Source organism: Mesoplodon densirostris, chromosome 3, assembly GCF_025265405.1.
Source record: "Mesoplodon densirostris isolate mMesDen1 chromosome 3, mMesDen1 primary haplotype, whole genome shotgun sequence".
Lineage (NCBI taxonomy): Eukaryota > Metazoa > Chordata > Mammalia > Artiodactyla > Ziphiidae > Mesoplodon > Mesoplodon densirostris.
In genome coordinates, this window is record NC_082663.1 from 176,319,250 (window position 1) to 176,335,689 (window position 16,440).

Below are 16,440 nucleotides of genomic sequence, written 5' to 3' on the forward strand. Positions count from 1 at the left end.
GGAGATGCTGGGAGGGGCGGCATTGGTCCGCTGGTTGCTCTGGCTCCTGCTGGGAGAGGGTGAGTGCGGGGCCACGGCGGGAGGCACCGGGTCTGGCGGGCGCCGGAGGGCCTGGCGGGAGGAGTCCAGCACAGCCGGGCTAGGCCCCTTAGGGGCGGGGCGGGGCGGGCTGCAGATGGGCCGCGACCTCTCGGACCCTGCGCAGCGCCGGGCTTCTAGCTCCAGATGTTCCTCCTCTCGCCCCGGGGGCCCAGCCGGGTTGGGAACACCGAGAGCTGAGGCGCCGGGCGCGGTCCTTCCACCACCTGTACCCCGAGTGGCGAGGGCAGGGGACCCGACACGGCGGCCCCGGGTCCCAGGGGCAAGTGAGGGACCAAAGGTTCTGGAAGTCGCTCGGACCCTGGGTTCCTCCCCATCGCGGGCTGTCCCCCGGACCCACCTCGGAAGTCTCGTGGGATGCTGCACCAGGGTGCGGGTCTCCGGGCTCCAGCACCTGCCCTTTGTGTAAACCGCATCTCGGGGACCTCCCTCAGTGATTTCCGATTCCTAAGGGTGATGGCGTGGGCTCCCCTTAACTCATCTCTCTGTAAGAATGCGGAGGCCAACCCTGTGCAGATTTCTACTTCAGGGAATCCTTTTCTTTCTTTTCTTCCTTTATTTATTTATTTAAAGCAGTTTTTCTCTTACCAAAAAAAAAAGTTCACTATAGGACAACTAGAAGATTCAGAGGAGCAAAAAGGAAAAAATCATTTGAAAACTGTCAGAATCTGCATGTCGGCATGTATATACGTATAAACACAGAAACGCTTTGTTTTTAAGCAAATATATGGATATTATTCTTTTCTCCATTTACTTCAAAAATGAGTGCACAAGTCTCAAGCTCCGTGATTTTTTAATAAATATTTTTATCTGTGTAGTACCACTTAAGATGCAGAATAAACTTTTGTAAGTTTTGAAACTATCTACTTATACCAATTTTTAAGAACAGCTAAGTCTGCTTGTTAATGAATATGAGGAAAAGTATGTCTGTGCCATATTTAATCCTCTCTTTAGGCCTCTGTGTTCTTTCTCAAGGTTGTTGTGGGGTTTTTTGTTTGTTTGTTTAGTATCATAAACAGTATAGGCCATCTGGCTACATATATCTTTGCATTCTTGTCTCATTCTATAAATCTCTTCAAGTGAAATTTCTAGATCATACTGTAAGGCTTTTGATACCTCCTGTCCTATTCTCTCTAGAAAAGTAGTAGTTTATAAACATTGCCTGATTGACCCACAGCAAGTCTGAGTGTTACTATTCTCTAACTTTCTGAGAGGTACAAACAATAGGGTTGTTTAGATTTGCATATTGAAAACTAGTGAATATTTTAATGCAGTTTGCATTGTGTTTTTAAATTGTGTCTGATACACAAGTATATTTCCAATTTCTATGCAGAAATGTTACATTTTCATATGCTCAGATGCGCAAAACTTCCCTTCATGTTTGGGTCTTCGACATCATTGTTAGGGGGTCTTCTATTCCATGTGTCACAAAATGTTCATCTTCATTTTCTTATAGTACTTTAGTTTCACTTTATATGCAAATTTTTATTCTTTTCCAAATGGTAAGTCCTTGTTCCAAGTTACTGAATCATTCATCCTTTCTTCATTGATGTGAAAGGTCACTTTTTTCATATCCTGAATTCTTATATATAAATTTTTTTTCTGAACTGATTGTGTTGGTAGGATTTTAATTTGTTCTATTCACCCTTTTTCCTGTTAGACTATAACATCCGTGAGGGTAGAGAGTTTATCTATTTTGTTTACAGCTGTATTCATCCCTTGCCCTAAGAATGGTGCCTGGTACACAGTAGGTGGTCAACAATATATCTGGTGAATGAGTGACACTATACAGTAACACTATGTTCTAATTATCATAGCTTTATAATATCTGGAGGGCCAGTTCTCACATCCATTGTTATACAACACAATTAACTTTTTCATCTTTTCCATAATTAACTTTACAAGATTATTATTTAGCTGTAACTTGGTTGGGAATATGTTAAGCTTATAAACTAATTTCAAAGAAGTGACAACTTAGGATACTGTGACATCCTATCCAGGAGTATGGCATGTCTCTCTCTGTTCAGCTTTCTTTATATATCTAAATAAGCTTAATACATAAAAAGTATAGTTTTCTCTACATTAATACTATACACTTCTTTTTTTTTTAATTTATTTATTTATTGGCTGTGTCGGGTCTTAGGTGTGGCACACGGGATCTTTCGTTGCGGCATGCAGGCTTTTCATTGCGGTGCGTGGGCTTCTCTTTAGTTGCGGCACGAGGGCTTAGTTGCCTCACGGCATGTGGGATCTTAGTTCCCTGATCAGGGATTGAACTGGCATCCCCTGCATTGCAAGATGGATTCCCAACCACTGGATCACCAGGGAAGTCCCAATACTATACACTTCTTATTTGGCTTATCTGTAGGTATTATATTGTCGATGAGAAAAGATAGTCACAACCTAAAAGTTGAGAGTTATGTTTTATTCGGCAGGAATTTTTAGGACTTCAAGCCCAGGAGGCAGCATCTCAAGTAACCCAGAGAGAACGGCCCCAAGGAGGCGAGGGGTGGGCGGTGGGGGGGGCGGGCAGGATATATAGGAGTTCTGCAACAAAGGGCAGGTAGTCTGAAGGTCAGAAGATTATGGTTAATTAAAGAAAACCAGATATCTCAAGTTGAGGAATTTAGCACTTTTCTATGTATGGGAAGATGCAAGGGTCTGGGCTCACTGAAATCATTCCTTTGATATGTACCTCAGCTCTCTGGGGCCAGTATCCTGTGTTTTCACATCCTGAGTTTCCTCAGGGCTCACTGTGGGGAGTGGCTGCAGTCTGATGGCTGCTAGATGACAGGTATTCTCTTCCTTTCTAAGTTCCCTCAGGGCTCACCAGCTCACTGGTGGTGGCTGCAATCGCCGATGACTGTGACATCCTTTGTTTACTGATATGGCAGGCGGTATTCCACTTCTCAGTATTTTTTGCTGTTGCTGGAGTCTTGTTTCTCACACCTTTTCCTTCCCTCAGCTCTGCCTCCTCTGACCCTGCCCATCCCCTGGGAAGGACACCACAGGAAGGAAGGAGAAGGCAATGGCTGCTGGGCCTCTCCTATTGGGAGTTCAGGTGAACTCATTTTTCTCTCTTAAATCGCTCCCTTACTCCTTGTTCCTATACTGTAGGTGGGCCTCACCACAGAAACCAGGGCCATTGAGATCTCTGAATGTTGGATGTTTTCCACAAAACTCCCCCTCAGCATCCCTCAGCTAGGTTCTCAGCTTCCAGTTCCTTATTCAGCTGGATGCCGTGGCCTGCTGAGCTGTTGGTATTGTCCAAGTGTCAGAAAAGGAGCAAAAGTCATGTGAGAGATGGTCCTGGTGCTTATAGGGCTATGGACTTTCAGGTAACATAAAAGAGGTCACATCTGTACAAGGAACAGTCATGATGATTGCACATGTGTATGATAATAAGAACAAGTATGGTTAAATACCCACATTGTCAGTGTTCCAAGACCTGGAAAGAGAGAAGATCAGTGTGGTGACCAGAAGTAGGGTTGGGTAGGGATACCTGGAGAGGATTTGCTGTAATGGAGTCAGAGTGTCCCAAGTTTAAATTCCGACTACCATTTAATAGCTGCGCTGTCTTGGGTGAGTGACTTGACTTCCCTTGAAGCATCAGTTCCTCATGTGATGATAGAAATAACAGCATTAACTGAGTGTTTGCCACATACTTGACATTGATAAGAATTTCACTGGACTTATTTTATTTGAACTTTCAACAAACTTATGAAGTAGGTATTATTAAATGAAATAAGTAATGTAAGTAAAAAGAGCCCAGCTTTGGTTCCTGGAATGTTGAAGGTACTAGCTCAGCGGTAGGCATTCTTAGCGTTATTCCAGCCACTAACTTGGTGTTTTAGAGTTTGTCGACTGAAAAAAAAAATGCACAACATGAGGGTTGTGAGTTAAGTTTTATTTGGGGCAAATTGAGGACTATAGCCTGGGAGACAGCATTTCAGATAGCTCTGAGAAACTTCTCCAAAGAAGCAGGGGGGAAGGTCAGCATATATGTGATTTTGGTGAGGTGGGGTGGGTGCATGCAATCAACCACATATTTTTTTTTTTTTGCAGAAGATTTCTGCTAGTCTCGTGAAGGTTACTGCTAGTCATGAGGAGCAGACGTCACCATGAAGGATTTTAGTGCTTTTCTAGATGTGAGGAGATATAAGAATTGGGCTCATAAAATTGTCTCTTGAAAATATCTAACTATCTGAAGACCTGTTCTAACAGTTTTTCCCAGAGCAGAGTGCTGATCTCCACCCTGAACTCCTTTCAGGGGATGTTGAAAGTCAGCAGCTGTAGCGGCTCGTAATTTGATCCTTGTAGAGGTAGATGGCAAGTGCCAATTTGTAGGTGATAAGTTTTAGAGGTGGAGTGAAGGTAGAAGGGACTGGAAGGGAGAGGGAATCAGATACAGTTTGGGGTCAAGTACCAGGAAGGAGGAGTTTGTGTGTTTGGTGGGGTGGTAGGCATGGCAGTAGAGGAGGAGTCAGAGGAATTTAAATAAGGGAGTTGGCATGATAAGAGCTTTCCTAAGAAGAAGAAGTTGGACCTCCCTGGTGGCATAGTGGTTGAGAATCTGCCTGCCAATGCAGGGGACACGGGTTCGATCCCTGGTCCAGGAAGATCCCACATGCTGCGGAGCAACTAAGCCCATGCACCACAACTACTGAGCCTGCCCTCTAGAGCCCGTGAGCCACGACTACCAAACCCGAGCACCACAACTTCTGAGCCTGCCTGCTGCAACTACTGAAGCCCACGTGCCTAGAGCTCGTCCTCCGCAACAAGAGAAGCCACTGCGATGAGAAAACCGCACCCCACTCACCGCAACTAGAGAAAGCCCGCACGCTGCAACAAAGACCCCAAGCAACCAAAAAAAAAAAAAAGAAGAAGAAGAAGAAGAAGCAGTGTCTCTCAGCTAGAGGAAATCATAGAGGAAAAAAAGTGAGTAAGGAGCCTAGGCTTTTTTTGCCCTGTGAGATTGCTTGAAAATGGAATCTGCTAGTTTTTGCTAGAACCTGGAGTTGTTCCTTCTCTGGAAAAGGAAATAAGACATCAGGGGCACTTTACCCAGGAAACCTTAAGTTCTTGGTTTTGGTTTTGTTTTTGTTTTTGTTTTTAGGGTTAGGGTTACTTAACTTTGTCTGCCATCCCAAAGGACTTGTGCTTTTTCTTTATTCATAAGATCATATGTTAGGATTCTCTTAAATATGTCACTTGGTTATTTACAAGAGGAACCAGTTTAAAGGCTTCATGAAGACAAGCATTAACTGTTGTGATTTTTTTAAAAATTTATTTATTTATTTATTTTTGGCTGCATTGGGTCTTCGTTGCTGCGCGCGGCCTTTTCTCTAGTTGTGAGCGGGGGCTACTCTTCGTTGTGCACGGGCTTCTCATTACAGTGGCTTCTCTTGCTGAGGAGCACGGGCTTTAGGCACACAGGCTCAGTAGTTGTGGCACATGGGCTTAGTTGCTCCGTGACATGTGGAATTTTCCCAGACCAGGGCTTGAACCCGCGTCGCCTGCATTGGCAGGTGGATTCTTAACCACTGTACCACCAGGGAAGTCCAACTGTTGTGATTTCTGTTTGTACTACTTTCTCTTCTCAGTGTTATCAAGCTCAGTTTTTTTTTTTTTTTTTTTTTTTTTTTTGCGGTATGCGGGCCTCTCACTGTTGTGGCCTCCCCCGTTGCGGAGCACAGGCTCCGGACGCGCAGGCTCTGGACGCGCAGGCTCAGCGGCCATGGCTCACGGGCCCAGCCGCTCCGCGGCATATGGGATCCTCCCAGACCGGGGCACGAACCCGTATCCCCTGCATCGGCAGGCGGACTCTCAACCACTTGCGCCACCAGGGAGGCCCCCAAGCTCAGTTTTAAAAGGCGACATAACTCACAAAAATAGGTATCAGAGAGAGGGAGTTTCTGGAAGAGGGGAAGCTTTAAGGGGGCAGCACTCAGAAGATTTTGGTTGGTGTAGGTTGTGGTTTGGTTGTCAATAGCCTTGATTTTATTTTATTTAGTTCAAATAGTACTAACTAAAATTTTAAATCAGCTTTATTTTTCAGGTATAATTTACATAAAATAACCCACTTAAAGCATATAATTCATTGAGTTTTGACAAATTTATGCACCAACATCATCACCACCCCAGTCAAGCTATACAACATTTTTATCACTCCAGAAAGTATCCTCATACCCTTCCTATCCACGATCCCCATCCCAGGCAACCACTGGTTTGATTTCTGAATACTTCAGTATGTGTTTCCTAAAAATAAGGACCCTGGGGTTTTTTTTTGTAAAAAAAGGTACATGTTTATTTTTCACTCAGGCATAAGCAAAGCAAGGTCATTCCTGGGAGAGGGGCATGACCCACCAGCAAAAGGGCTGTCATAGTGTCAGAGGGTGGGAATGGTGATAGCTTGAGGCCTGCAGTAAAAATATATTTAGTGTAAGGGCTGTGCTGAGCCCCACCCAGGGAATTCAGTGGAGAATATATTGGCTATTATTAACTTGACAAATATTTAACAGTTTAGCCAAAAGGTATTTGCTGAGCAAAGGACCCTGTTTTACATAACCAAAATATAATTATCAAAATGAGGAAACTTACTCTGATACACTACTGTTAACTAATCTACAGACCTTACTCCTAATTTGCCACAAATATCCTTTATCTGGTCCAGGAACTAATCCAGATCACATCTGGCATTTAGCTGTCCTGTCTCCTTAGTCTCCCTTAATCTGGAACAGTTCTCAGTCTTTGTCTTTGATGACTTTTGACACTTTTGAAGAGTATAGTGATTGATTTAGGAGGTATCAGTGCAGCATTACAGCTGTATTCCTTTTTTCATCTTTACTAATATTTTCATCTTTCCTACATTGGCCAGTGATGTGCCTGTGAATTGCCTGAGTATGACTTGTGTTTGCCTTTAAATTTTATCTTCCTTTTCTGAATATAAATATTAGGCATATAGTTCTAAAAAAAAAATTAAGGCCATAAGATATATTTCTAGGTCTCAAATCCTCAAAAATAACTATGGATGTACATTCTTCTAGCCTTTAAGATAGCTTTTTATATCCTTTGCCCCTTTTTATATTGAATTGTTTATATATAAAAGAAGCCTTTTATATAATGTGGATATTAGTCCTTTCCCATAAATTGTCATTCTTGTTCTCTGTTATTTTTCTTCTAAAATTTTTTACAATCTTCTACAAATAAGTTTTGAAGTCCTATGCAGTTAACTTTCCTTTTCCCTTGTTTGGCTTTGGGATCATTGCTGTGAAAGGCTTTCTGTACCCTAAGATTATAGAAATACTTTTCTACATTTTTTATTAGTTTTATCATTTTAAATTTAGATTCTTGAGCTATCTGGAATTTATTGTATATATGTGAGGTTGTATTCTAACTTCATTTAACATGGTGTGGTGAGGCATTTCATCATCCATCCTTTCATTGAACAGATTTTTAGCACCTCCCTACCATGTGCTAAGCAGCATTCTGGGTGCTGGGAAGGTAGCAGTGAATGAAACAGGCAACGCCCCTTCCTCCTGGATCTTCTCTTCTAGAAAGAGGAGGCAGCAGTGAAGAAGAAATACTACTGAGGACGAGGTTACATGCTGTGATGGCCACACAACAGGGTGGCCTGGCTGAGTGTGACGGGGCACCTTTGAGGAGATGGCATTCAAACTGTTGTAAATCTGTTGAAATAGTCTATTGAATAATCTGCTTATTCTCCATAGATTTGAAATGCTACCTTTAAAATATACTAAATTTATATATGTATATAAGATGTGCACATATAATATATTCACACACATACATACATGCATGAGTTTATTTTTCTGGATTCTGTTCTATTGCTCTATTTCTACTATAGTAACACACTATTTGTTTTAGAATTTATTTTGTTATTTTATAAAGAAAATCCACCCCTCCCCCCTTGTTTTTCTTTTCAAAATTTTGGTTACTGTACTGTTCTTATACATTTATCCTTAGGGTCAAATTTTGTTAACTATAATTAAGTTCTAACAGAAACAGTTAAAAAGAAAAAATATTTAATTTGGATTTGGTTTCATTAAATCTGTTTCAATTTGAGGAATATTACCGTATTTACAATGTTTATTCTTCCTACTGAGTAAAAAAATTACCCTTCATTTTATTTGGATCTTTCATTATGGATTTTAACTTTGATCATGAGGCTCTTGCTTATTCCTAGTAAGTATATTCTGAGGTGTTTCATTTTTGTTGCACTGTGATTGGGATTTATTCATGATTGTGACTATCACTATCGTATCTTCTTTATAAAGTATACTTTCATTATTAAAATATCCCTATTTATTCCATTTGATAATTCATCTTTTTAAAGAATAGCAATATCAAAAAAGCCTGTGTTTTAGGTTTAAGAAAACCTCTGCATAAAGAAGATAAACCCATGAAGCTGCTTATTTCAAACACCCTGAGTTACCCCGTGCTTAATGTAGTGCTGGGGAGAAAACAACGCATAATAAGTGGGAAGGAGAAAGGCAGAAAACATTTTAAGGGATTAACAACAAATACATTTTATGAACGATACAGTTAAGTTTCACTTCAGCCTTTTAAAATGCCTTTCTGTACTAATCTACCCAGGGCTCCATAGTACATTACATAGTAGGGACAAGCTCTGTGGCACGAGGGCTGGAGATTGGGGATGGGTAGGTTCTGCACTTAAGGGAATCTAGGGAATAGAAGAATCTAGGGAAGTGGGGAAGACAGCATATAGCCCATAGGAGTCTGAGTTTGGGCTTTTAATTTTGCCCAATTATGTTCAGCTAAAAAGGCGATTGCCTTGTAATTAATTTATTGTAATTAATTTATTTATTGCCTTGTTATTAATTTATTGGAAAGAGAGTGTCATATTTCTGATCTGTTATGTTTTTCAGAAAGAAGGGGCTTATGTTTTGTTTCCACATATATTCTGCCTTATCTGATATTGATATGGTCTCCTCCATGCCTTTTTGTTTGTTTGATTTTGCCTGCTATATCTTGCCTCTATCACCACCCCTTTTTAACAGTTTTTTGGTTTGTGTTTTAGGTGTATCTCTTGTATGTGCCATATAATTGTACTTTAAACCAATTTTACAGTTTTTGCCTATTAATAGATAAAGTCAACCCATTTACATTTGTTGTTATACATGTATCAAGTCTTTTTCTGGTTATTTAATGATTTGTCCTTATTATGCTTTCTTGTTTCCTTTCTTCTCCTTGCTTTAAATTTTTGAACTGATAATTTTTCTTGTTTCCTTTTCTTCCTTTCATAAAATGAAAATTCTGCCATGTATTTATATCCTGCTAGTAGCTACTTTTACTTTTCTTGACACTTTGTCAGTGATTTTTAACATATTTTTTGTTATTTTGATATACTGATTTAAAAGTATTAGGAGAAAATAATGAGGTAGAAAGATATATAATAAATTCTGTGCCTCAGGGTTGACACTTTTTCTGGAGTTCATAGTCCGTAGGATGTAAAGTACACAACTTGCTTGGAACTTTGTTTCATTCCATCTCTGGTCTCTCCAGTCCTTTTCTTTTCACTAACTTTCTCCCCTTTGCCTATTCACATATTACAGTGCTCTCTGTCCTTTAACGAAAACCTTTTCCATTGCTTTATTTACACCACTTATTCCTTACTTCTTTTCATACAGTGTTATCTTTCATCTTCACAAAAAGTTTGAAGTAATTTCATCTGGCTGCTTCTGATTCCTGATCTTATCTTCCTTATCTTCTTCACTGTAAGCTGACTTCTTCCTTCACGACTCTTCTGAAATTAGCTAATTTTCGAATCAGCAGATTCTTTTCAATCATCATTCTGTTTGACCCACCCAGCTTCGGATAGTGTTGACTAGTCCCTCCTCTTTGAAACCCTCTTTCTCCTGAGTCTCCTTCCATCTCCCTTTCTGTCTTTCTCTCGCTCTTCCTCTTGCTGAGGATTGCTAGGGTCTTTTCTTGGCCTTCTCCTCACAACATGAGGAGTTGGATGGCCTTGGGTTCAAGCTGTATGATCTTGGAGAGGTTATTTAACCTTTTTGTTCCTCAGATTCCTCATCTGTAAAATGATGACTTTAATTCTGTCACTTTAGCAGGTTGTCCTTTGGATTAAATGAGCTGAGGCATATGAACCTCCTATTAGTACAAAACTGAGTACAATGTGAATTATCATTTATGGTAACTGCCACTCAGTTAGTGTTCCCTCCTTGTATTAGTTAGGGTTCTCCAGAGAAACAGAACCAATAGGATATATGCAGATATACAGAAAGAGATTATGAGGAATTGGCTCACACAATTATGCAGGACGAAGAGTCCCCATGATCTGCCATCTACACTCGTAGGGCCCAGGAAAGCCAGTGCTGTAGTCCCACTCCAAACCCGGAGGCCTGAGATCCAGGGACCGATGGTGTTAAGTCCTAGTCTGAGTCTGAAGGCTCAAGAGGTAGGAGCATTTATGTCTAAGGGCAGGAGAAGATGGCTATCTCAACTCAAGCAGAGAGAGCAAATTCGCCTTTCCTCAGCCTTTTTGTTCTATTTGGGCCCTCAGCAGATTGGATGATGCCCTCCCACCTCTTTGCTCAGTCTACTGATTCAAATGGGAGAACTCTCACAGAAATACCCAGAAATAATGCTTTACCAACTCTCCGGGCATACCTTAGCCCAGTCAAGTTGACACATGAAATTAACCATCATACGCATCAAATAGATAGTGAATGCTTACAGAGTTTTATTTCCTAGTCTAAGGGGTAGAAAACAAAGCTCAAATGGGCTTATAAATTTGAAATGCCATTTTCAAGTCAAGCTGGGTGTTTTGTTGGTTGTCTCATAGACCAACCACAGTCTAGATTTATCCTGTTTGCACATGCTTTCCCTGCATTAACTGGAATTCCCATCCAGTGATTGTAAAGCCTAAAATTCCATGTGCTGCTTCTACAACTCTGAGCCTTAGGGAGCTCCAAAGACCTCGTTGTGAGTTCCCCTGCTCTCCCTGGATAGGCCCCCACCCTCTGGGAAAGGTTCCACACCCAACCAGCTCCCCTGTCAGCCTGGCCAGGTACACCCCTCCTAATCCTCAACCTAATGGTTTTCACCTCCCTAGCAGCCCCTGAAAGTGTTCAAACAAGCCAGTCACATCTTCCCGTGGGAACCAAGGGTCACCTCAGCCTCCTGTCAGTACCAAGTCTGCCTCCCACAGCCCCTGTGGTTCACTGTGCCTGAGTACAGGCCCCGAGTGGTCTTGCATGGCGTGGGGTTGTGAGGCCAACTTGTGACTAATGAACTCCTGTCAGGCTCATCTGTCCAGTGTTGGGTGTCATATATTCAGTCACCGTGTGCTATTTAGGGTGGCGAATCCCTCCTTCATCAATGGAGTGAATAGGATACAATCAGAACACCACCTACTCTTCTCTAGTGCTAATCTAGAGCAGCCTTCACTATCCTTCCCTATGACTCCTTATACTTCCTCTTCCTGTCCTTAAATGTCAGAGCACTTTCTATATTCATGATAACATCTGTTTTTGTTGCAGATGTTTAGTTTCTTTGGGGATATTTTTCTCTCACAGATCTCTTCTGTCCCTTCTAATGCTGCTTGTTTTTTTGTTTTTTAATTTCCTTAGAGGGTGTTATTGGCATAATCCTTTGTTCATTAGAAATTTATAGTTTCAGGAATCAGTGACATTCAAGGATGTGTCTGTAGATCTCACCTGGGAGGAGTGGGTCCAATCTAAATTCTGCTCAGAGGAACTTGTATGGGAAAGTGATGCTGGGAAACTACAGTAACCTGGTTTTGCTGGGTAAGGACTTCTCCTTGTAACTCAAATTCTACCTATTGCCATCTTTCCCACTATTGACATCTTGTACAGCCTCTGAAATTTGTGTATTTGGACTTGAAATCCTGATACTACAGGGCATTGTTTTAGGGTAGTTCCTTAGTGTCCTGTCTTTCAAGGTGAAAGCCCTTTTCTCTAGAGAATGGAAAAATGGGAAATCTCAGAAGCCACACCTTCCTTTGTTACAGAAGCCCTGAAGAGGAAGGGATAAGACATATGCTGGGAGTGGTTTTTATACTCAGTTCAGAAGTCAAATTTAGTGTTTTTCCTCCCGAGCAGGGCATCAGCTTTCCAAACCAAATGTAATATCTCAGCTGGATTGAGAACTGAGCCTGATGACAAAAGAACATCCAGGGTGCATTTCCCCAGGTAAGGATCTGGCTGCAAGAACTTGTTCCATGAGTGTCACCTTGGGGAGAAACCACTTCAGAGGTCCCTGGGTCTCTTGAGACCTGTACCATTTGCTGTGTGTTTCTCAAATGCCTCTGCATTGTTGATGTCACTCATCCTGCTGAGGTCTTGCATGTGTCCTTACCTCAGTGGCAGGTAATATCTTATGAGGATTAAATAAGTTACTACATTTGTGACTCTTTTAAATTGCCTGGAACATACTGAACATTCAGTAAATGTCAGCAGTTATTATTTCCTCTTCTGTCATCTGTGCTTTCTGTTCTTTTTCTTTCTTTCTCTCTCTTTTTTTTTTTTTTTTTGGCCATGCTGCGCAGCTTATGGGATCTTAGTTCCCTGACCAGGTATCCAACCCGGGCCCTCGGCAGTGAGAGCATGGAGTCCTAACCACTGGACCACCAGGGATTTCCCTCATCTGTACTTTCAATCCCTGTCTTTCTATCCCCTCTACTTTATTCTCTTTATTTTCTTTTGTGAATCTTTCTTCTCGGCCATGACCTATATCCATAGCTTCCTTTCCATTATTCATTTAAACATTTGTCAGCTTTTTAAAAGGAAACTAACGTTTCTCTTCCTCTGAATTATATAGGTGTTTTATACAGTCTTCATTTAAAAACAAATGACGAGTGAGTTTAGCCCTGTTCTTTTTACTGATAACCTTACATTTTATGTATTTCCCTTCTCATTCCTAAATTTTTAATCTGAATCTACTACTTATTTAATCCCATTCTCCTCTAAGCATTTAATGCTTCGTAATCTTTGTTATCTGCCTACTAATCCCCCTCACAACTGAAATTTATTAGATGTTATCATGACTTTTCTCTGAAAAAATGCATTTTACACCTTTATCTTTTCTACTCATGTGAAAGTGTTGATCACTTCTTTTCAAACACTGTTTAAAGAGTTAGGCAGATATTTTTTGATGTCTGGATAGTGTATGGCTATCTAAGTACAGAGCAGTAAAAGAAATCAGTAAAAAAAAATTGATAGGAAAAAAGTCATCTTGTGACCATCGTTGCTTGTTTCCATTAAGCTTTCTAAAGAACAGGATTCTGGAAGAGTCACTGTGTCAAAGGATATATACATTTTTCTGGCTCTTGCTACATATTGCACAACTTTGGATATTATCTTATGCTTTTCATGCTAATTTTTAGGTATAGAATGATCGCTTAAGGTAGCTTTAATTAACTTTATTATAGATTTCTGTGGATTCAATTACTATTGCTATTTGTATTCTTACATAAATAACAAACAAATGTTTTTTGAGCACTGGGCCCTGTTCCTAACATTGGGTGTAGAGCAATGAGCAAAACAGGCAGAGTTTCCACGTGGAGTTTATAGTCTAGTCGGGGAAACAATAAATTAATCAAGAAAGAAGGCAGGGAAGGAGAAGGGAGAAGAAAGGAAGGAAGAAGGGAGGGACTGACTATTCATAGAGTCAGGTGCTGCGTGGAAAAACAAAGCATCATAAGGGAAGTAGATCAGTTAACAGGAGTGCTGTTTTAAAGGGGTGATCAGGGAAGGCCTCTTCTTTAAGGTGACTACTGAACAGATACTCAAAGTGATGGTCATGTGGGAGCACATTCTGGGCACAGGGAGCAGCAGGTGCAAAGACCTTGTGGTAAATTGCATGGCATTGTTTGAAGGGAAAATGTGAGATGTGAAGATTTCTTTAAACTTTGTCTTTCAGTCCTTCTGTGAAAAAAATTTATTTCTACTGTCATATTTTTTATTTCTATGAGCCTTCTCATTCTCTAAGTGCTCCTTCTTTTTTAACAGCAATCTTTTAAAATGAACGTATTAACTTCTCTTGTCTGTATGAGGATATATAAATTATATTTTTGGTAGGGGTTTTTTGTTTTTGTTTTTGTTTTCTTTTGCAGCATTTTGTTCCCTAGATTATTTTAGTGCATTTATTTATGACTTTTTCATTCTTTCACTGTCATGTTGATGGGTTTTCTAGAAGCATCAGAAGCAAACAAAGGTATTGCTCATACTGGGTTTTCCTCTCCCAGTTTTTTACCCACCTTCCAACTTCTCTGTTGGGCTGAATCCTAAAGATTTATCACTTGCATATGATTACATTTTGCACTGTATTTCTCTTGTCTCTTTGAATATCTATCTAGCCACTAGTATGTAGGCTCACTGAATTGTCATGATTGAGCTTACTTTTATTTATATCCCCTGCCTAGCATGTTGTCTGTGAGAGTAGGTATTTAATATCTTTGTTGAGTGAATCTTAGATGACATCAAGTAGAATTTTTAGTAATCAAGTAAAACTATAGCTTTGAAAATTATAATTATATTTATGACACTCATATCAATGAATATTTTAATTATCAGGAAGGGCGAATAAGAAGGGCAAAGCAGCAAGGATGGAATCTTGAGGAATAACATTTGACTGGGGGCCAAAGATGCTCTAGCAAAGGTGACAGAAAAAGTGGTCAGAGGGAGAGGAGAGAGTTATGGAGAGCCGGGCCAAGGGAAGAGAGAAAAACAGAGAAGAGTGCAACAGTGCCAAGTAAGAAATGAGAAACGCTATTGGTCTTAGTGTTGAGGAAGTGGCCTGTAACCTACAGAGGAGCACTCTGGTGCTGCAGGACATGTGCCTGGGGAGAAGAGTGAAGAAGTAAACAAGGACTTTTACGGGGAATTCCCTGGCGGTCCAGTGGTTAGGACTCTGCACTCTCACTGCCAAGGGCCTAGGTTCAATCCCTGGTCAGGGAACTAAGGTCCCACAAGCTGTGTGGCAAATCCCACCACCACCCCCCCACCACCACCCCACCACCCCAAAAAAAGAGAGACTTTTAAATACAGACTATCCTTTCAACAAAGTTAACTTTGAAGGAAAAGGAAGACAGGGCAGGACCTGAAAGAAGTCAGACGTAGAATGCCTCCGATTTGTTTTTTACTGAGATAGAGACTTGAATGCATTTACAAGAGCAGAGAGGTACCTGTTGGAGAGAAGGAAATAAAGACACAGAAAAGTGGAGGAAGAGAACGGAGCTCAGAAAACATGATGATGTGCAAATTCCAGATCTTGTTCTTTCTAGATTTTCTTTGATGTTACTGCCAGTTAGTCTCATTATGCTGTCCAAAACCAAGAGGGGAAAGTGGCAACCGAGTGCTGTGCTCAGCTCTTCCCCAGGCATCATCTGATTTACCTCTGTGTGTGAGTAAATGTATATGTGTGTACACGTGCACACACAGAGAGAATTTAGGTGCTCTTACTGAGTCCCCATGTACCTTCATGCCACCTTCATAATGAGCCTCATTAATGGTTAGTACAGGCACATATCTTTGCTTCCAGTAGGAAAACTAATCTAAAAGACTGTAATCAATGTAGGTGAATCCAAAAAGTTTGTTCATCCTTGCACAGGCTCTCAGCACTGGTGGTTCCTTCTGCCTGGGATGCTCTCCCTTTGATAGTCCTATGACTCCCTCCTTGGCCCCTAAAGTCTTGTCTTCAATGTCACCTTGTCAGTGAGGCCTTTCCCGAAGATTGTATCTAAAATTACAAACTTTTCCCCTTACCCGTCATATTCCCTATTTCCATTTTATTGCTTTTATTTTTTCCATAAGGTATACCACTTAAATACTAAATATTTTATTTATTTATTATGTTGATTATCCTTCTTCCTCTCACTGAAATATAAGTTCCTCCAGGGCACTTTTGTTCATTGCTGTATCCCTAGCCCCTTGAACAGTGCCGCACTCAATAAACAGTTATTGAATGAATGATTTATCATGTTCAGAAGATCGATCCAGCTGCTTTGTGGAGAATGCACTGTAGGGTAGCAGGAGTGTTACATAGGAAGTCCAGTCAGGTGAGTACTGAAATAGTCTGGTTGAATGGAAGGAGTAACTTAACTGTTAGGCTGGAAGAAATATAAAAGGAGAAAAGAAAGAAATCAGCTTGCTCTAGGAAGAGCAGGGCCTGCTGCCCAAGTCTCTCATCCAGGCCCCCGACCCCTGGCCAAATACTCTGCAGGCTCTTGGCCTCTACTATGGCCAGTCCCAGCCATAAATACTGAAAGAGCTGTGCTTTCCCATACCCCTTGGTCCTGGGGACTCTTATGTCCTGATGAGT

At 41.0% G+C, this 16,440-nt stretch overlaps 1 protein-coding gene across 3 annotated transcripts in view; it reads left to right on the forward strand.

Moving 5' to 3' along the window:
- Positions 1-16,440, forward strand: part of ZFP2 (ZFP2 zinc finger protein) — a 26,545-nt gene continuing 10,105 nt past the window's right edge. For all 3 annotated transcript variants that reach the window (XR_009531527.1, XR_009531526.1, XM_060095017.1), the window contains exons 1-6: positions 1-59; positions 3,065-3,160; positions 4,165-4,247; positions 7,551-7,781; positions 11,773-11,906; positions 12,222-12,311. The gene's annotated coding sequence lies outside the window, so the exon portion shown is untranslated. The remainder of the gene's footprint in view (positions 60-3,064; positions 3,161-4,164; positions 4,248-7,550; positions 7,782-11,772; positions 11,907-12,221; positions 12,312-16,440) is intronic.